The sequence below is a fragment of the Geotrypetes seraphini genome, chromosome 10 (genome assembly GCF_902459505.1).
Source record: "Geotrypetes seraphini chromosome 10, aGeoSer1.1, whole genome shotgun sequence".
Taxonomy (NCBI): Eukaryota; Metazoa; Chordata; class Amphibia; order Gymnophiona; family Dermophiidae; genus Geotrypetes; species Geotrypetes seraphini.
In genome coordinates, this window is record NC_047093.1 from 20,760,563 (window position 1) to 20,783,034 (window position 22,472).

Below are 22,472 nucleotides of genomic sequence, written 5' to 3' on the forward strand. Positions count from 1 at the left end.
TTTGCATTGTAACTTCCTCGACATTGGATTGTAACTACTTCGGTGACTTTGTATTGTAACTACTTCGCTGATTGTCCAGCGCCTCTTGTTGTACGCCGCCTCGAACTATCACGGCTTTGGCGGTATAGAAAACTAAAATTATTATTATTATTTTAGGGAGGGAATAGTCAAAAGATGCTGCTCTGTTGATCTTAATGTCCTACATGGAGTATACGGTATAAGTGATACACAGAATTAACCCATTACGTTTACTGTTGGGTAATTTTTGAGAACTGACCCCTTAGTACACTGAGACCGAGATGAGAAAAATGCTCCTTGGGCTAAGGCTTAATCCATGTGCTTTTGCCATTTATTGGCTGAGAAATACTCACTAGTGAAACATGATTCTTTCATTTACTTCCATAAATCAGGCAGTGTTTGAAGACCCTATCGACCTAGAAAACCAGTGTAAAAAGTCTGATGGTACCACCCCAGCTGGGTTTCCACTGGACACGGTGATTTCTCTTGTGCTTTGTGAAGAGCTAAGGATAGTCCCTGAGCTTCATAGTGCTGGAGACCTGTAGGTCACAAAAGTTTAGGTTTACAAAAAAACAAACAGATTTCATTAAATAAACATATTATCATATGACTATTGCAGGAGAATAGGATGATAATCTAAATGGCATATGCCAGAGAAGACTTGTGAAAAATTAAAATGTATTTATTTCCTGAGATATACCAAAATATGATCACACAAGGCATTTAATTCCTCCTTTACAAAGCCGTGCTAGCGTTTTTAGCTCCAGCCGCGGCGGTAGCAGCTTGGACGCTCATAGTAATTCTATTACCGCTAAAAATACTAGCACGGCTTTGTAAAGGAGGGGGTTAATGCGTTACTTATGTTAATGCATGCAAATTAGTTTGTAGATAAATGCATTGCATTAAAGTTTGTGCATTAATATTGATATTAATGCAGAAAACTTACTCTAGCGCTTTGAGTAATGGTGTTGCATAAGTAATGAGCAGATTTGCAATAATTACGCATTCCATAATTATCTGTTCGGATTTTAAATGTGTGACTTAGCATTTTTCAAATTTGAGCAGAAGTCAAGTTCCATAGTCAGATACGTGAGCTCTTTCCCTGTCCAAACTGGCTGACAGTCTAGTTAGAGCAGAGGAAATTAAGGGTTAATTTCACAGACTGTGCCAGGAGGAGTGGCCTAGTAGTTAGAACAGCTGCCTCCACATCCTGAGGTTGTGAGTTTTAGACACTGGGCAAGTCACTTAAGACTTCATTGCCCCAAGAACAAAATAAGTATCTGTCTAAAATATGTAAAGTGCTTTCATTGTAACCACACAGAAAAAATGGCATATCAAGTCCCAGCCCCTTTACTTGGGATCACTGTTCCCTCTGAGCTGAAAGGGAGTCCTCCAACTAGAGCAGGGGTAGGCAATTCCGGTCCTCGAGAGCCGGAGCCAGGTCAGGTTTTCAGGATATCCACAATGAATATGCATGAGATGGATTTGCATGCACTGCCTCCTTGAGTTGTAAATCTATCTCATGCATATTTATTGTGGATATCCTGAAAACCTGACCTGGCTCTTGCTCTTGAGGACCGGAATTGCCTACCCCTGAACTAGAGAATGACACAGGGACAAATTTTCCCCCGTCCCTACGGGAACTCATTTTCCTGTCCCCGCAAGTTCTTTTCCTGTCCCTGCCCAATTCCTGCAAGCTCTGTCCTCATCTGCACAAGTCTCAAACAAATCCTAAGTAGCAACATTCTAGAGCTCAGGTTGTGATGTCATAATGCCTCATTCCACCAATGCCTAAGCTCCGTCCTCATCTGCACAAGCCTCAGACACTTTAGAATCATAAGTAGCAACATTCTAGAGCTCAGGTTGTGATGTCATAATGCCTCATTCCACCAATGCCTAAGCTCCGTCCTCATCTGCACAAGCCTCAAACACTTTGAAGACCATCATGAAGACAGCACTAGAGGAGGTATGCCCCCTCCCCCCTTACTACACTACTGTACATACCCTGTTTGGTTGGGGGGGGGGAATCCTGCAGCACGGTCTGTCACCAGCTCCCAACTCCACCTCCTATCTCCTCCTGCCGTTCTACTTAAAATTTTGGGGGCAGCCGCCACGCAGCATCAATGAGCAAGCCTGCCCTGGAAGTAGAATGAAGGGTTCTGGGGAAGGCCTGCTTGTTGACGCTGCGCGGCAGCTGCCCTGAAAATTTAAAGTCGAATGCCGGGAGGAGGTAGGAGGTGGAGTTGGGAGCTGGTGATGAGGGAGCAGATGGGATGGCGGGCACCAACCTACCGCCAATTTTGGGGGAGGTCATGGCCTCTATGTTCTCCCCCATTCCAACGCCTATGGGTAACAAGTATCTATACCAGCTCTCCATGTGGTATGCTTATACCTACTGGCATAGGTGCGGTTGTTCCCAGTTGCGCTAGTATTCTGTTATGGAAAATAAGCGCCTGTTTTTCTTCTAGAATAAGCTTCATACAGGTGCTTTCGTGGCAACTGAAAAATAGAATTACCCTCCAATCAAAAAATATCACAGCATTTAATCTAAGACGCTCCTGGATTAGAAACATAGAAGTTGACGGCAGAAAGGGGCCATGGCCCATCAAGTCTGCCCACTCTAACGACCCACCCCCCATGACATTACCCCCCCTAGAGTTCCCACATGTATATCCCATTTCCTTTTAAAGTCTGGCGCGCTGCTGGCCTCAATCACCTGAAGTGGAAGTTCATTCCAATGATCAACCACCCTTTCAGTGAAGAAATACTTCCTGGTGTCACCATGAAATTTCCCACCCCTGATTTTCAGCGGATGCCCTTTTGTGGCCGAGGGACCTTTAAGAAAGATGAAATCCTCTTCTACCTCGATACGGCCCGTGATATATTTAAACGTTTCAGTCATGTCTCCTCTCTCTCTACGTTCCTCGAGTGAATATAGCTGTAATCTTTTCAGCCGTTCCTCATACGGGAGATCTTTGAGCCCCGAGACCATCCTGGTGGCCATCCGTTGAACCGACTCAATTCTCAGTACATCTTTTTGGTAATGTGGTCTCTAGAATTGTGCGCAATATTCCAGACGTCACCTGCATTAGTTACTAAACTGATAGCAGATAGCAGATAATCGTTCATCAGAGCTAGCCACTAATACCATGGACCTGTTTGCAAAAAAAATGCTAGTATATACGGCCTCTTTTACAAAGCCGCGTGGCAACAGCCCCGAAGCACTTAAATCTCTACGGGCTTCGGGGCCTTAGCGTGGCTTTGTAAAAGAGGCCGATAGTTGCACCGCCATGTACATATTAAGCTTGATTTTACAAACAATTAGGAGCTGATCAGCCAAGAGTTCTCAAGCAGTTGAGTAGAAAAATCTCACAATTTATTTTCAGACCGACTAAAGAAATCCAGGTAAAGGCATGGATACGAGCTTCATCACCACAAACAGAGAAAGGGAAAAGAGATCCAGTAATAGCGAGGGACAGTTTTTATTTTTAAGGAAGAGGGAATGGGATTTGATCTACAACTTTTCTGTGGTATATAACCAAAGAGGTGTTCTTTTCTTCAAAGATTGTAGTTCATGTCCATTTTCCCATTTGTTCAGAGTATGTCCGTATGTCATGTCATTTGTTGCACTAATATACCTGCTAATTTTTTTTATTTGATTTTATGGTATGTGCTCTGCACACTGCCTAGAAGTTTGATTAAGCGGTATAAGAAATTTTAAATAAACTTTAAACTTGATGCTATATGCAGGTACTTTTTTGGGTCCCTAGTGGCTCACAATCTAAATTCTGTAGCTGGAGGGTTAAGTGACTTGGCCAAGGTCACAAAAAGCTGCAGAGGGAACTGAACCCATTTCGCCTGGGTCTCAGGCCACTCTCCTCCCCTCAGTTCATAGCTTACAGAACAATAGAATCGGGAAAATGAAACAAGTCTGTGCTTTGTTGCATTGACAAAAGTGAGAACGATGGAGATTTTCCCCTGCAGGCATGCATAAAAACTGCTTAGCAGTTACGCATTGCTTTTATTGTAGACTGTCCTGGATTTCTGGCTTGTCCTGGGAAAAGCTGATCACGCTGAAAAGTAACTGTACACGAATCCAAGCGCAAGCTGTATTGGCACAAATGAACAAACTCTGCTAGGAAAATTGCCCGCTCTGTTCGACCTTGTTTGCCAGTAATTCAGAGAGTTTGTCCGTTGCACCCATTTGAGCAAATGTGTGTGAATCCCTCCCTAAGCAGCATCTTTTCCACGGGTCCTTGAATGCACTCTTAATACACACTGCTAGCAATACAATACCACTTCTATTTATATACCGGTAAATACCTCAACAAAGAAATGGAGACGGTGTCCAGAATTGCAATCTCAAAATAAACGCGTTCATTAGATCAAATCATTTTTTTTATTGATAAGAAACCACAGCCAAACCAACACAGTCCAAAATCATACTGGAAAAACACAGAACAGATGGAACATGTGAAAAATAGGACACAGCAAGGATCCTCCCCCTCCACCAACCCCCCCAGCCCCCAAAAGAAAATCTCCCCCCATCAATTGCAGTAAAGAAAAGTAACCAAAGAGAAACAGCAGACAAAAAGTTCCCAAGCCCAAGAACCAGATAAACATGTCCATTAAACAGATAAGTTTTCAGAGCCTTCTTAAAACTTTTATAATTGCCATATATTATAAGTATTATAAGTATATGATTACACAAACAACTGGGGAGATATTCAATATTATTCTGTGATGATTATTAAATCAAGTATCAAACTAATCACAGCTATGAATAAATTAATTAAAATCTAATTAATATGAAGTGCTCAGACCAATACCCTTTGATTCAGTGATCTCACCAAACTGGGGTATATTAGGGACCATCATATCACTTCATTGTCCCTATGCCGTCCTACACCAGTCTTCTGACACTCCAAACAGTGTTATACTAATAAGTAAAGTTCACTTATCTTTGAGATGGCTCGAATGGAATGGGTGGCAAGATCTTAAACCTCCAGCTGCGTTGAAAATAAAGTGCTGTGTGCTACAAGTGCTCGCCTTAAACAACGTGACGACTAAAATGTGCGGTTGCTATGCCTGGCCACAGCTGGAGGCTTAAGATCTTGCCACCCATTCCATTCGAGCCATCTCAAAGATAAGTGAACTTTACTTATTAGTATAACACTGTTTGGAGTGTCAGAAGACTGGTGTAGGACGGCATAGGGACAATGGAGTGATATGATGGTCCCTAATATACCCCAGTTTGGTGAGATCACTGAATCAAAGGGTATTGGTCTGAGCACTTCATATTAATTAGATTTTATTTAATTTATTCATAGCTGTGATTAGTTTGATACTTGAAGTATTATAAGTTTGCCATATATATAAAATGGAGCGTACATTTGCAACACAAAAAGGGTATATAGATAAGTTTAAGAAGATTTGGGGACCATTAACAGACTTTTGCAATGAATGATATAATTTTCCCATAATAAGATATTTGATAAGGGGGGTGGTGGGTGGGTTTATTTTATTCATCATAAAATATAAATAATTTAACATTATATTTTGTTTTATGGTATGCATTTCCCAAAGTAAGGGGAGGGAGGTTATAATTGAGTAATAGTTGACATACTTATTACTTATTAAGTATTATATGCTGTTTAAAAATTATAGTAAAAGAGTATATAATGAAATGTTATATTTACAGTAAGGTATGAAAGAATGTCAAGTGTATACTTAATGAATTTGTATGAATTTAGATTGGACACTTGTTGTTATATGAAAAATGAATAAAAAACTTCAAACAGATATAATTATCAGAAGTTAATTGAACTGGCAAATTTTTCCAAGCAGGTTACTTTGAATTTCCAATATCAACAAGAAAGGCAGTTAACAATTTATGCATTTATAAAAACAAAGCAAACATAACATATATTTCTATTTATACATTGCAAAAGCCTTTCGGCTCTATGCAGTTTACAGAAAAGATGGGCTGACCATTGTCAGTGAGCTACAAATTTCACATCAGTATGCTACTTTGGAAGGTTTACAAGAATTTTGAGCACAGATGGGTTTTTAATTGTTTTCTAAAATGCATATAGATGAGGTTGATACTGGCAGGCCAGGTTTTTAGGATCTCCACAATGAATATACGTGAGAGAGATTTGCCTGCACTGCCTTCTTGGTATGCAAATCTCTCTCACGCATGTTCATTGTGGAGATCCTGAAAACCTGGCCTGCCAGTAGATCTCGAGGACCGGAATTGGGCAGCCCTAATCATTTCGCCCAGTTTGGGATCCCTGGAAGCAGCTTTACTTCTGAAAAACAATAAGGGATCAATCAGTCGAAGAACTAATGTTCCCAAATCATACTGAAGATCTTACAACACTATATCTTCTTCAAAACAGACATGATATGGTCCCCGATTTCTTATCATAGCGTCCAACGTCTGTGTTGTGCAGATCTCTTTAAGATATTGGCACTTTGGATGTCCTGTGCAGCACGGTCCATTTATAAATCATTGATAAAATAAAAACGTTGTTTCAGTGTCTGTGGGAGCACAATGGTTTTGTGGTAAAGATTTCGGGCCCTGCTCCTGCCTCCTTTTCCTTCAACAATAGGAGATAAGGGCCAACTTTCTCTCCTTCATGATAGGAACGATGTAGGGCTTCTGCTCTCCTTCCTCCCCCTTTGCCGGGAGGAATTTTATAGACAGATAAAGGATAGATAAGCATACAATGTTAAACATACAGCCTATCCTAGCTGCAGCTGGTGCATCGCTCCTATATGCCTCTCCACTCATTTCGAATGGCTTCATATATGATCGCTGCGGTTGAATATTGCAAGAACAATAAGGATTTTTAGGGGCATTATGACTGGGTTAGTAAAACACAGCTGCCCCTGAAAGTCCCTCATTTCTCTTGCTGCCTTTTGGGGTTTTGTCCAAGTGCATCTCAGATGAAAAGGCTGCTAAGGTGTATGTTGGTCCACGTTTATCGTTATGGAGGCCATAGGCAGTTTACAATATAAAATACAAAATAAAAGAGGAAAATAGAAAAATTACATTACTGAGGAAGAGAAAAAGTCAAAATAGACAGAATGTAGACAGAATGACACATGATAAAAACATAATAGACTTACTGGGTCACACCAATGGTTCACATAGCCCAGTATCCCATCCTCATGGTGGCCAATCCAGGCCACAAGTACCTGGCAAAAGCTGAAATAGTAACAACATTCCAAACAGAATCCCAAAAAAAGCAAGATACCTGAATCCCAAATAGTTGCAGCATTCCATGCTACCAATCCAGGGCAAGCAGTGGCTTCCTCCTTGTCTATCTCAATAGCAGACTATGGACATTTCCTCCAGGAACTTGTCCAAACTTTTTTTTAAAACCAGCTATGTTAACCACTCTTACCACATCCTCTGGCAACATGCTCCAGAGCTTAACTATTCTCTGAGAAAAAAAAAATTTCCTTCTGTTGGTTTTAAAAGTATTTCCCTATAACTTCATTAGGTGTCCAGATTTTCAGAGAAGGCTGATCCAATCCTGGTTTTACTGCACTGATTCTAGGAGCTTCTCTTACTTATCTTAGGGAATGCAATATGGCAATCCCCTGCGTGAGCTGGGAATAAAACCAGGAAGGATCAACTGGTCCTGAAAATTTGGAGCTACTAGGCTAAAAAAAAAATAATGAGGAATTCATTATGGTTGCACCAGTGCAGGATCATTAAAGATCGAACTCTCACCAAGATATATATCAAGCTCAATATATATCTCAAACTCCGCACCTCTAATATATAATCCCCAGCTCCTCAGACGTACCGTCTGGGCTCAAAAGCTTTCACAGCCCTAGGCTTTATGTACTACCTCCTCACTGGAGCCGTTATCAATTTTTACTCACAAACTTTATTTTTATTTAACAACCCTTGTAGCATATTTCAAGGGTACTTAACTTTTCATTGTGGTCTTCTTTTGAGGGAAATAGGAGCCAACATGTTTCACCCACAGAAGGTTTTTTCAAGGCTTATCATCCCTTAGCAAGCTTTACACTGATATATATGATCACCCTGCTTCTCCTGCCCCCCCGAGAAGCCAAGCCACCCTGTTTCCCCAATGCACCCTGCTTCCCCTGCCCCCCGACAAGCCAAGCCACTCTGGTACCCCTGCCCCCACGCACCCTGCTTCCCTGACCCAGCAACATCAAGGCACATGCAGTGACTGCACTGCACAAGCGCCAGGCCTACAAGTCTTCTCTCCCCCCTCCACCCCCCCCCCCCCGGTGTCAATTCTGACGTTGGAGAGGAAGTTCCGGGCCAGCCAATCACTGCCTGGCTGGCCCAGAACTTCCTCTCCGATGTCAGAATTCATGTCGGGAAGAAGGTTTCTGGGTTACAAGCAGCAGCGGCGGTGGACTAGGGAGTGGGTGGTTTGAATCAGCACTGGAGGGAGGCTGGTAAGCATCGGCGGACTGGGGGGGGGTGTGTGTGTTGAATCAGGCGCTGGAGGGAGGCTAGCTTTGGCGCGGCAGGGATGGAGGGGAAGCAATCGCCTGTCCCATTGTCCCCGCACACAGCTTCGGGACGCTGTCCCTGAAAACGGGACATTTCAGCGTCCCGAAGCTGTGGGTAGGGACAATGGGACAGGGGAACTAAAAACAGAACGGTCCTGTTCAAAAGGGGACATATGGTCACCTTACCCATCCATCATCTTTCTCTCTTCGCTTTCCCCTTCCGCCATCCCTTCCTTTTTCTTTCTCTCCTCCACGGTTTACCTTCAAGCCTGCCTTCAGCCACCTCCCACCAGCATCGCAGCATTCCCTCGGCCAAAGCTCCGCCCCCTTTTGATTCCATTTCCTGTTTCTGGCGAAGCTGGATGCAGCCCAGGCAAAGTGGTGGTGCCAGTGTGGGTTAGTGGGTGCTGTTTGAAGCCGGTTCCCGGGGGTGGGGTGGTGGCAGCTCGGTTTGGGGAGTGGTGCACCCGTGCGCCCTCATTTAATCGAGACAACGCTTGTTTTGCGAGTTAACACTTGCTGGAGCGTTTTGTGCATCTTGCAAAACACTCGCAAACTGCGTTACTCGCAAATCGAGGCTTGATTGTATTTTATGGGAATGCCCCTCCCATCGCACCACGCTATGAAATTTAAGAGCTCAGTGTTATATAGAATAACACAGATAGATTCTTTGTAAATCCTAGGGCTCCTTTTACAAAGGTGCGTTAGGGCCTTAACGCGCGGAATAGCGCGAGCTAAAATGCCACGCGCGCTAGCTGCTACCGCCTCCTCTTGAGCAGGCGGTAGTTTTTCGGGTAGCGCGCACCAATCCGGTGCGTGTGCTAAAAACGCTAGCGCACCTTTGTAAAAGGAGCCCCTAGTGTCAATTAACGCCAATAATTAATTGTTCATTCACTAAATTAGTTTGCACATGGATCTGGGATCCATGCCCAAATATGGTGCCATCTCAGCGGGGGCGCCGGCACCTCCTCGCCCCTCTCCCATGCCACGCTCGTGCCCTCCCTCCCCCCGCTCCCCGTACCTCTTTAAAATCTTCGCCAGGGCAAGCGATCACTCTAGCCTGCTGCTCGCACCCGCCTGGCTCCCTCTGAAATCACTTCTGGGTTGCAGGGGCGTCAGGAAGTGACGTCAGAGGGAAAGCACTGCCAGCGCCAACAGCAGGCTGGAGAAGAGGCACGCGCGGGTGAAGATTTAAGGAGGTATAGGGGTGGGAAGGGAGGGTGTGAGTTTGGCGGGGGGGGGGGGGGAGGGAGGAGGGTGCCTCCACCCTGGGCGCTTCCTGCCCGTGATATGCCACGGTCAGGGAAAAACACAAAATTAATCTTTTCTGACTAAACATCATATAAAACAGTGTTTTATTTGCATATTTTCCTTTTGAGCAAGTAAATTGAAATATCACTGGGACAAACACGCACAAGCATCACTTACCCTTGTGACCCTGGGCAAGTCACTTAATCCTCCTTAGCCTCAGGTACGTTAGATAGATTGTGAGCCCACGGGGACAGATAGGGAAAATGCTTGAGTACCTGATTGTAAAACCGCTTAGAAAATCTTGATAGGCAGTATATAAAAATCCTAATAAACTTAAACTTAAACTTACCCTGATCTGCCAGACACATGAAAGCAAAATGCATCAAGCAACGTGGGCGTAGGTGGATTCTAAGTCAATCTTTTTACCAGCGAGGCTTCCCTCAGCTCCGGAAAATATACATAAAGTTTCCTGTGTAGACTAGATCCTAAGACATTGCTAATTTCCTGATTAGAAAAGACCAACCTCTATAACCCTAGGCTAGCTATGATATGCCAGGAATCCGGAAACAGAAATGCATTTCCTCCCGCCCTGGGAAAAAACTATGAAGATACCAGCGACTCGCACTTCGCAAAAGCTGAGAGAGAAAATCAAAGCCATTCCATAAAAGAATAAGGAGGAGGAAGAAGAGTTATGGCAACAGCAAAATATCTCATACCCTGCAGGCAGAACAGAAACATAACCACAGCAGGGACGGCGATGAGCTGCACGGAAACCGGGAAACATTGTCCTTTTCGGCGCTTTTTGTTGTCCTAATTTTTAGAGAAATTTTATAAACCGTTTTCACTGGCAAAATGCTGATTTAGGTCGGTAAAAGATCTTTTGGAAAAATTTACCCCACCCCTCCCCCCTTTTAAAATACCGCGGAAGTGGTTTTTAGCACAGGCCAGACACACCCTATTTAAAACAGGGTTTACTTTGCCTAAAAACTGGCGCCTAAGTCTACTTCAGTTGCCCACATGCAAAACACACCCTCAATCCGTCCCTAACCAGGCGTGCTTTCTTGTAGGGGCCTTGGAGCAGGTGCCTACGTGAAAGCGATATGCACCAGTGGCGTAGTATAGGGGATGCGGTCTACCCCGGGCGCAGTCTTCCTAAGGGCAGGGCGGCAACCCTCCTCCTCTCCGCCTCCCCGCTCCTCTCCTTGACGCGTGCACCCCTTGCCTTCTCCCGTACCTTTTTGGCGCTCTCTCTGACGCCACTTCCGGGATCTGCACCTAGGAAGTGACGTCAAAGGGAGCCGACACCGATGTGAGCAGCATGATGCTCACGCCGGAGAAGTTTAAAAGTTATGGAAAAAGGCGTGCACGTGGCCGGGGGGGGGGAGGGGCGTGGAAGAGGGCAGGAGAGGGGCACCTCCGCCCCAGGTGCCGCTCACCCTTACTGCGCCACTGGGAGGCACCTACCAAGTTAGGCACTTACCACCCAATTAATTTTAATTTAAGCCAATGATGAAGTGCTAATTGCTTGTTATTGGCGCCGATTAAGCTTTTTAAATAATAATTAACTTAGGCGCCTAGATGGATTGGCGCGCCGATCTAGGCGCCTAACTTTAGGCATCACTTATAGAATCAGGGCCTCAGCGCTATTGTATAAACGGCGCTCAGAGTTGTGCGCCGGGATGCACGCTCAATTTTGGGCATGAGGATCTACGCCAACTGAAATCTGATGTAAATTTTTTGCGCCTAAATTAGGCGAGGATCTCCCTTAAACCGTTAACACTGCATGCAAATTCCAGGAATGCCCTTGATCCACCCAGGTCTCTTCCATGGCCACGCCCCCCTTTCCAGATCTGTGCACAGACCTGGCACCTAAGGATGCGTGGGCACCTTTAAATGAATGCCAAGCGCAAGGGAAAAACCCGCAGTGGGGTTCCACAGGACACTTTCTAGCACTGCTTGGTAAAAGGGCCCTTAAACTGAGTAAACGGCACCCAAATCTGGGCACTGGGTGCTATTTTATGACATAGACTACTGCAACGCGCTATTCAACGAACTGATAGGGGGAAAAAATCTCCAGCGTCTTTGTGTACAAAATGTGGCAACTGGACTCAAAAGGACCTCCACACTCGCGACCCCCATCTCACAAGCACTATCGTCAACTCACTGGCTACCCATTACTAAACGTTGCATCTTTAAGAGCTTAGTAAATTTCAAGTTTACTAAAATTTTGATGAATCGCCTATTGCGATTTCTAGGCGATGTATATTAAAAAAAAAGGGGGATGCATGCAATCAAAAATAAAGCATAACATTAATTGGGTTCATAGACAAAACCGCCGAAGACAAAGGTGCGCGCCGACAACTGAGCGCAAGATGGAAGCACGCGCCGAAGAAAAAGAGTGTTTTTAGGGGCTCCGATGGGGGGTTTTGTTGGTGAACCCCCCCCAGTTTACTTAATACAGATCGCAGCGGCGTTGTGGGGGGGGTTTAGGGGGTTGTAACCTCCCTTATTATATTGGAAACTTAACTGTTTCCCTGTTTTTTAGGGAAAAAGTAAAGTTTTCAGTAAAATGTGGGGGGTTACAACCCTCCAAACCCTCCACAACGCCCCCACAACGTGGCGCGATCTGTATAATGGAAAGTGGGGGGTTCCCCCCACGCCCCCTGTCGGAGCCCTTTAAAACAGTCATTTTCTTTGGCGCGCGCCTCTGCGCTGCACTTTGTCTGCGCGTGCCTTTGTCCCGGTGCGCTTTTGACCTGACACCCATTAATTGTCATGGACATTAATAGACACAACTCTAAACAAAGTGGGATGATGTAGATCTACAATAATTCAAGAAAAGCAGACATAAAAGGTAAAAAAAACAATAGGAAGGGGAGGGAAGTTTCTTCTTTTCTTTTATAATTTCTATTATGCGGATTACAAATTATTCAGGTCCTCAAGTATTTTTCCCTAACTGTCCCAATGGGCTCCCACTCTATCTAATGTACCTGGGGCAAAGGGGATTAAGTGACTTGCCCAGGGTCACAAGGAGCAGTGTGGGATTTGAACCCACAACCTCAGGGTGCCGAGGCTGTAGCTCTAACCACTGCACCACACAGCTGTTAATCAAGACTAAAAAAGAGCTGGAAAAACCAGAGAGGCTGGAAAAAGCCTAAGACTCGAAAGCTTCTTCCAAAAGAAACCTTTTCAGTGCCCCTTTCAATATGTCTAGGGTTTTTTTTTTTCCCCACCCTTAAGTGGACGGGTAAAGAATTCCGTACAAGAGGAGCCGTTACTGAAAAAAAATGGTTGTGCGACGGGTGTAGATGATCTTCGGGGAGGGTACGAAGAGTAGGTTTTGTCCAGTGGATCTAAGTGATCTGGGTGGTAGATGAGGAATGAGACTATTGTCGAAAAAGTTTGGGCCTTGCAGAACATAGCACCCAGCCACACATCAGGGAAACTGCCTCCATATGTCCCAAACAGACCAGGAGGAAACTCATCTTCATATTCCCCCCCCCCCCCCACCACCACCACCACCACACACACCCCGGTCATGCCCTCCAACTCCACAGTGCCAGACCCCGATCCTGCTCCCATGTCCTTCCAAACCACTGGAATCAACTGCCTCCTCATATCAGATCCTTCAAAGGGCTTCTGAGCTTTGGGAGAGCAATAAAAAACTTACCTCTTGCCATAAAGCCCTACTTAATATCCTTATAGTATGACCCAAGTGTAATATCTAAACCCCAGCAGCTTTTTAGTCCTCAACCGAACTAGATTTACACCATGTACATTAATTTAGGATGATAAAACCGTGTAAGATGACCAAACTCTATGCAAAACTTGACTCTGTATACATTAACCTATACAACTGATAATGGCGACTACAATGCGAAATTACTGATATCTACAGAATGTGATTAAAAAGACTTATTTTAAGTTGTGGATGTTGAGTAAACTTCGGATGTATCTATCAGGCAGCAATTTCAAACTAATTCTTCGGTCTGTTGTTAGCTGGTTTAGACTACTGTAATGTTATGGGGCTCATAATCAAAACAAAAATATGTCTAAAAACCGGCCTAAGTCGGTATTTGGACGACTTAAAAGACAGGTCGTCCAAGTGCTGATGATCGAAATGGGTTTTAGACGTATCTAAAAACAGCTTAGGCCTTTTGACTGCCGCTGTGCATCCAGAGCCAAAAGGGGCATTGTTTGAGGAGTGGTTAGGGCGGGAGGTGGGCAGGATGTGGACCTACCAAACTTAGTAGTCCTGCAGTGATAATTGAAAGTTTGACAAGACTGCCTAGATGGAACTTATACGTTGTGACTTAAGTATAAGAACATAAGAATTGCCGCTACAGGGTCAGACCAGTGGTCCATCGTGCCAAGAAGTCCGCTCCCGCGGCGGCCCTTAGGTCAAAGACCAGTGCCCTGAGACTAGCCTTACCTGTGTATGTTCTGGTTCAGCAGGAACTTGTCTAACTTTGTCTTGAATCCCTGAAGGGTGTTTTCCCCTATAACAGCCTCCGGAAGAGCGTTCCAGTTTTCCACCACTCTCTGGGTGAAGAAGAACTTCCTTACGTTCGTACGGAATCTATCCCCTTTTAACTTTAGAGAGTGCCCTCTCGTTCTCCCTACCTTGGAGAGGGTGAACAACCTGTCCTTATCTACTAAGTCTATTCCCTTCATTATCTTGAATGTTTCGATCATGTCCCCTCTCAGTCTCCTCTTTTCGAGGGAGAAGAGGCCCAGTTTCTCTAATCTCTCACTGTACAGCAACTCCTTCAGCCCCTTAACCATTTTTGTCGCTCTTCTCTGGACTCTTTCGAGTAGTACAATGTCCTTTTTCATGTATGGCGACCAGTGTTGGATGCAGTACTCCAGGTGAGGGCGCACCATGGCCCGGTACAGCGGCATGATAACCTTCTGTTTGTCCTTTTTGCCGCCGCCGCCACACATTGCGAAGATGGCTTCATTGATTTGTCTACCAGTACTCCCAAGTCTCTTTCCTGGGGGGTCTCTCCGAGTACTGCACCGGACATCCTGTATTCATGTATAAGATTTTGTTACCGACATGCATCACCTTACACTTATGCATGTTAAACCTCATTTGCCATGTCGTGGCCCATTTCTCGAGCGTGTTTATGTCACGTTGCAGGTCTAAAAACAACCACACACTCCCCCAGTGATCACTGATCCCCCCACACCACCATAAAATTTGAAATATAAAAAAGTACATACCTGCCTCCAGAACATCAGCACCTGGCAACGGAAAGCCTAGTAGAGCTGCACAGAGGTGGCTTAAGTAGTCTGGGGGGGGGGTAGGCAAGTGAACCATAGAGAGGAGGACCAAGGCCCATAAGCCACTCTAACCACTGCATTCATGGTGAAACATATGCACCCCCCAAAACCCTTTTGTACTGCCATATAGGTACTACCTGCAGCCATAATGGCTATTGGGGTGGTAGATAGGTGAATATAGTAGGTTTTGGGGGTGGTTTTTTTTTTTTTGGGGGGGGGGGGCTCACCATGACCTGCAAGGGAGTTGTGGTGAGATGTTTATGTGGCACTCTTTTTGTGAAGTTCACAGCAATGCCCGGTTTTGTTCCTCACTATTCTGTTGCCATGTCTGGGTGGCCAGCTCATCACTTTGCTGGTTCCTCCCACATCCAAAAGGTCTTGGACTTGGATAAATTTTTGGACGAGAATGCAGCATAAAGACAGATGATTTGGCAGTTTGGATGATCAAAGCAGAGGTTAAAAAAAAAAAAAAATTTTTAACGTATTTTTCGAGAATGGACTTTGGATGCTGCCGACTTTGGGCGACTAGCATTCTAGTCTCAAAATGGACTTAGACGTTTTTGGTTTTTATTAAATTATGCCCCTTTATTTATTTGGGAATGACATCTTCCAACATGTGTGTGTTACAAGTTGTTCAAAATTCTACTTTACGGAGAGGGTGGTGGATGCCTGGAATGCGCTCCCGAGAGAGGTGGTGGAGAGTAAAACTGTGACTGAGTTCAAAGAAGCGTGGGATGAACACAGAAGATTTAGAATCAGAAAATAATATTAAAGATTGAACTAAGGCCAGTTACTGGGCAGACTTGCACGGTCTGTGTCTGTGCATGGCCGTTTGGTGGAGGATGGGCAGGGGAGGGCTTCAATGGCTGGGAGGGTGTAGATGGGCTGGAGTAAGTCTTAACAGAGATTTCGGCAGTTGGAACCCAAGCACAGTACCGGGTAAAGCTTTGGATTCTTGCCCAGAAATAGCTAAGAAGGAAAAAAAAAAAAATTTAAATTGAATCAGGTTGGGCAGACTGGATGGACCATTCGGGTCTTTATCTGCCGTCATCTACTATGCTACTATGTTACTATTATTCAAACTTTGTTTGGGATTGGGAAGTATGACATGTTACTTCATATTTCAAATCGTTGTATTGGATGACCTTGGAGTCCTGCGTGCAGTATATGTTGTTACTGTTTATTGAAGCGTCATTTATCACCAAAATAGCTACGGGATTCACTGTGATTTGTTTATTCCAATTCATAAGAAATTACTTTTACAGACTAGGGGCTCCTTTTACGAAGGTGCATTAGGGCCTTAACGCGCGGAATAGCGTGAGCTAAAATGCCGTGCACGCTAGATGCTACCGCCTCCTCTTGAGCAGGCAGTAGTTTTTCGGCTAGCGTGTGCTAAAAACGCTAGCGCACCTTTATAAAAGGAGCCCTATGAGATCTAGAACTTTCCAATGTGTGGGACTTGCCAAATGAAACAGGCTTCCAGGATATATCAAGCAACAAAATGATTTGTGTAAATTTAAAAAAATTGTTAAGGCGTCATCTGTTTTGTAAGATGAAGTATGATGCTTGATGCTTTTCTATGAATTGGTTATTTTGATGTTGTTTTTTTTTTTTTTTACATGTTTGGTTTTGTTTCGGTCATTTTTTAAATTATTTATGTTTGATTGCAATCTGCCTTGCCTAAAGACAGAATATAAATAATGGAATTATAATCTATATAGAATTTGGGTTTAGCACACGTCATCCCAGCATCTAACTTTAGAGTACCCCCAATGTGCACAGAAAAAAAAACGTTTTTAGAACATAGACCGCAATCACCAAAAGAAGGAGTTTCATGAGACAATCAATATTCTGGTTCATAGACAAAAGCCCGCGCCGACAACCCAGCGCAGACAACTGAGCGCAAGGTGGAAGTGCGCTGAAGAAAAACAGTATTTTAAGGGGCTCCGATGGGGGGTGTTGGTGGGGAAACCCCCCCCCCACACACTTTACTTAACAGAGATCGCACTGGCGTTGTGGGGGGTTTGGGGGGTTGTAACCCCCCTCATTTACTGGAAACTTAACGTTTTCCCTCTTTTTTAGGGAAAAAGTGAAGTTTTCAGTATAATGTGGGGGGTTACAACCCCCCCCAGAACCCCCCACAATGGCGGTGCAATCTCTGTTAAGTAAAGTGGGACGAGCCCTTCACTGGTAGTCTGGAGTTTGCCATCCCTGCACTGGAGGAGAAAGTCGCCTTACCCAACCTGAAAAACTGGTCCGTTGTATTGGCCAACTCTCTGCGAGGCCTTGTGCTGGTAAAAGCCCCCTCTGAAGCCAGGATGCAAAGAGAGATCTCAGTCTGAAGGAGGCCTATCTGCCTTAAAATTAGGACAGGTGGTCAGAGAAAGGAAGGGAGACGGAGAAACCTTGAGAACTGGGCTCGTAGCTTCCCTCCCCCCACCCCCCACCCTGGCTTCAGATCCCAGGCCTGAAAGTTTGCAAATATTTTATGTGCACTTGTTACTGCCTGGCTTCCTGCTCATAAGTAAGCACAATTGTTACTTGGAAGAGGCTGGATTTTGTGTGAGAATACAATGTGTCCCTTCATCCCATGTTTAGCAGGCACTGGCCTCCGGCTGCCCTCACACTTCCCTGTACTTTTCCTTAAATCAGAGGCCAGCTTTCTATATAGGGGAAGGGGCTGAGAAGAAAGAGGGACGATGCCTGCCAACTTCACATCTCTAGGAGAAGCTTCCTCTTATATGGCCAAAGCCAAACCAATTTCCCACTTTCTCTCTGTTAAAAGATTCCTCGTGCTATTCTTCTTCCCTGGGAAATTAAGATATCTGCTCTCTTTACTTTTAAAATGCCTTTTTCCCACCTCCCCCTGGTCCCTCTCTACCTATTTTAATCTTTCTTTCCATTCCTAAGATCTGTATGTTGTTAACCATATATCTGGAGGAAAAATCCATAGTCTGTTATTGAGATAGACATGGGGGAAGCCACTGCTTGGAATGTTGCTACTCTTTGGGTTCTAGAATCTTGTTACTCGCTGGGATTCTAGAATCTTGTTACTCTCTGGGATTCCGGAATCTTGCTATTCTTTGAGATTCTGTATGGAATGTTGCTACTCCTTGGGTTTTGGCCAGGTACTAGTGACCTGGATTGGCCACCGTGAGAACGGGCTACTGGGCTTGATGGTCCATTGGTCTGACTCAGTAAAGCTATTCTTTATGTTCTCTGTTTAGCAAATATTTTGCAAAACTCAAATATTTCTAACACCTGAACTTGCAGAGGCAGAAACATTTGGAGTTAATTGAACCTAGAATATTGGGTGACAGATCAAAAGTGCGTGACGACAACCCAGCGCAGACAACTGAGCACAAGGCGGAAGCGCGCTGAAGAAAAACAGTATTTTAAAGGGCTCCAAACACATTGAGTAACTAAGGTATTCGCCAGGGTAGACCTGGCTGGGCCTCCGCGTATGCGGATCGCCGGACTCGATGGACCCAGGGCATTTCTTATGTTCTTATGATTATTTTTTGTTCTAATAAAGCCTTCATCTAGGACATCAACTCTCCACTAGTCTTTTGTGGTTTGGCCGTGTCCTCTTTGTGGAGGGATCAGGGTCAATTTTCTTGTTGTTTTTCAATAAAAACATGACATTAAAAACAAATTACAAAATCTACAAGGTTAATATAAAGAAATAAAAGAAGAGACAATGGAAATAAGGCGATACCTTTTTTACTGGACTAATTCAATGCATTTTATGATGAGCTTTCGAAGGCAACCCTTCTTCCTCAGATCAGAAATGAGCAAATGTTGACAAATGTCAGTATATGTAAGGAAAGCATAAAAGCATTTCAGGGATAGGAAGAGGGAGGATGGGCAGGAGACAGAAAGGTGGCAGAGCAGTTTTAAATGGGAAAGAAAGCCCAGTAAGTCCTGTCTGGTAGGTGTCAAAATACCTTATCATTTTGATTGCAAAGGTTTTACGTTCCTGGATTCTCTTAAAGCTCCCTTTTAGTATTCTCCCCATCAGATCACTGGTGCAGGGGTCAGTTTGTCCAAAGTGTTTTCCGACAGAGGGTGACATCCTGGTCGGTGTTGCAATTCTTAATATGATATTTATGGTGGTTGGTTTTGGTCTTTAGCATTTGGCTGGTGTCACCGATGTAACACGCCTCTTTGCACTTTTCCCACTGAATGGTGTATATCGGTGGTTCCTGGAGGAATAGCCCTAATGCAGGGGTGTCCAATGTCGGTCCTCGAGGGCCGCAATCCAGTCGGGTTTTCAGGATTTCCCCAATGAATATGCATTGAAAGCAGTGCACACAGATCTCATGCATATTCATTGGGGAAATCCTGAAAACCCGACTGGATTGCGGCCCTCGAGGACCGACATTGGACACCCCTGCCCTAATGGATATGCATGGAGCAGAGTTGCCTGCCTGGCACCTCCATTATATGCAGATCTCTCTCATGCATATTCATTAGAAGAGGACCGTGTGAAGGATCTCTTTATGCTGAATGGTTTTCCCATATGAGTGGCCGTGGGATCCTTTGAGACGTGTTTGCGCAGTTTGCCACACCACATGGATGTGTGCCATTCTCTTCTTCCTCTCTGTCTCCTGCCCACCCACCCCTTCCTCTTCCTATCCCTAAAATGCTTTCATGTTTTCCTCGTATATACTGATATTTGTCACTATTTGCTTATTTCTGATCTGAAGAAGGGTTACCTTCAAAATCTCATCATTGAATTAGTCCAATAAAAAAAGGTATCACCTTATTTCCTTTGCTTTTTGTTCTATTTCTTTATATTACCTTGGAAAGTGGACTAACAAGGCCACCACACCATTTCAATTAAAGTCCACCACAAACCGAACCAAAAAAAGACAGCTCAACAGTATATCCATCGAGACTTCATACATAAACCTGATCTGTTATGCCCCCGGCAACGAGATCAGTAAAACGATCTTATAATCCTATTCAATGTAACCTAATCTCTGCTGCTCTTATTCACTGCAGAAGTAGATTGGCTCACTTTTTTTTTTCTTTCTTTCTTTCTGAACAAGACTGGAACTGGGACCTTCAGGAAAAAGATTGCTATATGGGAAAATGCATTGTAATTGAATTCCACTGGCTTGCACACTCGCCATAGCTTGGCTCCGGTATGGGATATTTGATTTACAGAAGACATTAATGATTAGAATAAGGGCCCGAGACCAGACAGCAGAGTAAATAGAGGAACGGATATTGCAAAACATGCCCCAGCAATTCAGGTTTTATTTCCAACAAAATTAATGACCTCGGCTTGCCAACCCTCCAGTAGAACCGACCAGAGAATTGTCATTTACCCAGAGTATCCTTCTGAAACTGACTTTGTCGAGATTTTTTAAACATGCTACCAAAGAAATGCAGTAAACCAGGACAGAAAACGGAAATAAAGTGGCCACCCACTGCCACTTCCTCCCAGAATATCTTTTATCTAATCCTTTAACCCTTTTCCAGCCACTGCCCTCAAAATTAGTGCCAAGTATGCCTCTAGAGAATAGTTTCTGGCTAGGACAAGGCTTAAGCGGAGGCGATAGGGAAAGCCACACCTATCTTGAAAGGGCATCACTGACTGCCAGTCGTGTGTTGTTGATCTATCAGTGGGTATATGCAAATATGCCAGTTTTATTTGGTTAACTTTTCAAAGTTGCACAGTCCGAAAAGATCACTGCGGTTAAAATCTACAAAACAATTATGCCAGCTGCCAGTTATCAACGTTATCGCTATGTCGAGACCTGTTCACGTGTTTCTAATCGCCGGGTCTAAAATGTGGAACGAGATCCCAGGACATTTAAGACTTTGTGCAAATGTTCAACAACTGAAAAGATTTTTTTTTTTTTTTAAGCTCACTGTTTTCTGGAAGCCTTTCTGGAGAGATTGATTTTTTAGTGGCTGGGCCCAGTGGTGAAGTAAGGTGGGGGGAAGTGGACCACCCCGGGCGCTCTCTTGGTGGGGGCACAAGCACCTCTCTGCCCCCCCTGTTGCCCGCAGCCTGGCTCCCTCTGAAATCACTTCTGGGTCACAGTTTTCAGATACTAGGGTCCACCTTGGGGGTCAGCGCCCATGAAAAAGATCTGGGAGTCACTGTAGACAATACGCTGACATCTTCCACCCAACGTGGAGTGGCAGCTAAAAAAGCAAACAGGATGCTAGGAATTAGAAAAAAGGATGGTAAACAAGACTAAGAATGTTATAATGCCTATGTATCACTGCATGGGGCGACCTCACTTCGAATATTGCGTTCAGTTCTGGTCGTTGTATCTCAAAAACGATATACGTAGCGGAACTACAAACAGGTTCAAAGAAGAGCGACCAAGATGATAAAGGGGATGGAACTCCTCTGAGGAAAGATTAAAGAGACAGCTAAGGGGAGATAGGATTGAAGTCTTACAAAATCCTGAGTGCTCTAGAATGAGTATAAGTGGACACTCGATGAAGTTACAGGGAAATACTTTTAAAACCAATGGGCAGAAATACTTTTTCATTCAGCGAATAGTTCAACTGTGGAGTGGTTAACGTAGCTGGTTTAAAAAAAAAAAAGTTTTGGACAAGTTCCTGGAGGAAAAGTCCATAGTCTGCTATTGAGACAAACATGAGGGATGCCACTGCTTGCCCTAGGTCGGTAGCATGGAATGTTGCTACTCTTTGGGATTCTAGAATCTTGTTACGCTCTGGGATTCCGGAATCTTCCTATTCTTTGAGATTCTGTATGGAATGTTGCTACTCTTTGGGATTCTAGAATCTTGTTACGCTCTGGGATTCCGGAATCTTCCTATTCTTTGAGATTCTGTATGGAATGTTGCTACTCCTTGGGTTTTGGCCAGGTACTAGGGACCTGGATTGGCCACTGTGAGAACGGTCCGCTGGGCTTGATGGACCATTGGTCTGACCCTGTAAGGCTATTCCTATATTCTTATTTACATAGGTGGAGTCTTGGCAGGATTCATTCTTAAATTTGTAACTTCTAGAATGCTTTGTAAGGTGCATATCTCCAGCGTTTATACCAGCTCCATGGCTAGCGTGAACAGTCTCACTTAACTGCTTATGTGCATATCTAACCGGTAATGATAATACACTTTTCCCTCCTATAGGCCTACGATTATAGAATTACCCTTAAAATGGGAAAATAAAGTAATGACTTCAAGCGAGGATCTTGCACCCCTTCATAAATATTCAAACAAAAAAGCCTTAAGATTAAATTTCAAGAATATCATTACTCAGAGTGAAGGATTTTCCTTTCAGATACTTACGATAAAAACCCCGGCATTGTATGTTTAATATGTCAACATTTCTGCAATTAAATTGATAAAAGAAAATAAACCCAGGGTTAGGTGCCCAGAAACTTTTCTCTGTGGTGTCAGAAGCCATAATTCATT

At 44.1% G+C, this 22,472-nt stretch overlaps 1 long non-coding RNA gene across 2 annotated transcripts in view; it reads right to left on the reverse strand.

The window, feature by feature from the left end:
• Window positions 1-22,472, reverse strand: part of LOC117368208 — a 78,026-nt gene that overhangs the window by 15,189 nt on the left and 40,365 nt on the right. For both annotated transcript variants that reach the window (XR_004540922.1, XR_004540921.1), the window contains exon 2: window positions 372-557. This is a non-coding gene — a long non-coding RNA (uncharacterized LOC117368208). The remainder of the gene's footprint in view (window positions 1-371; window positions 558-22,472) is intronic.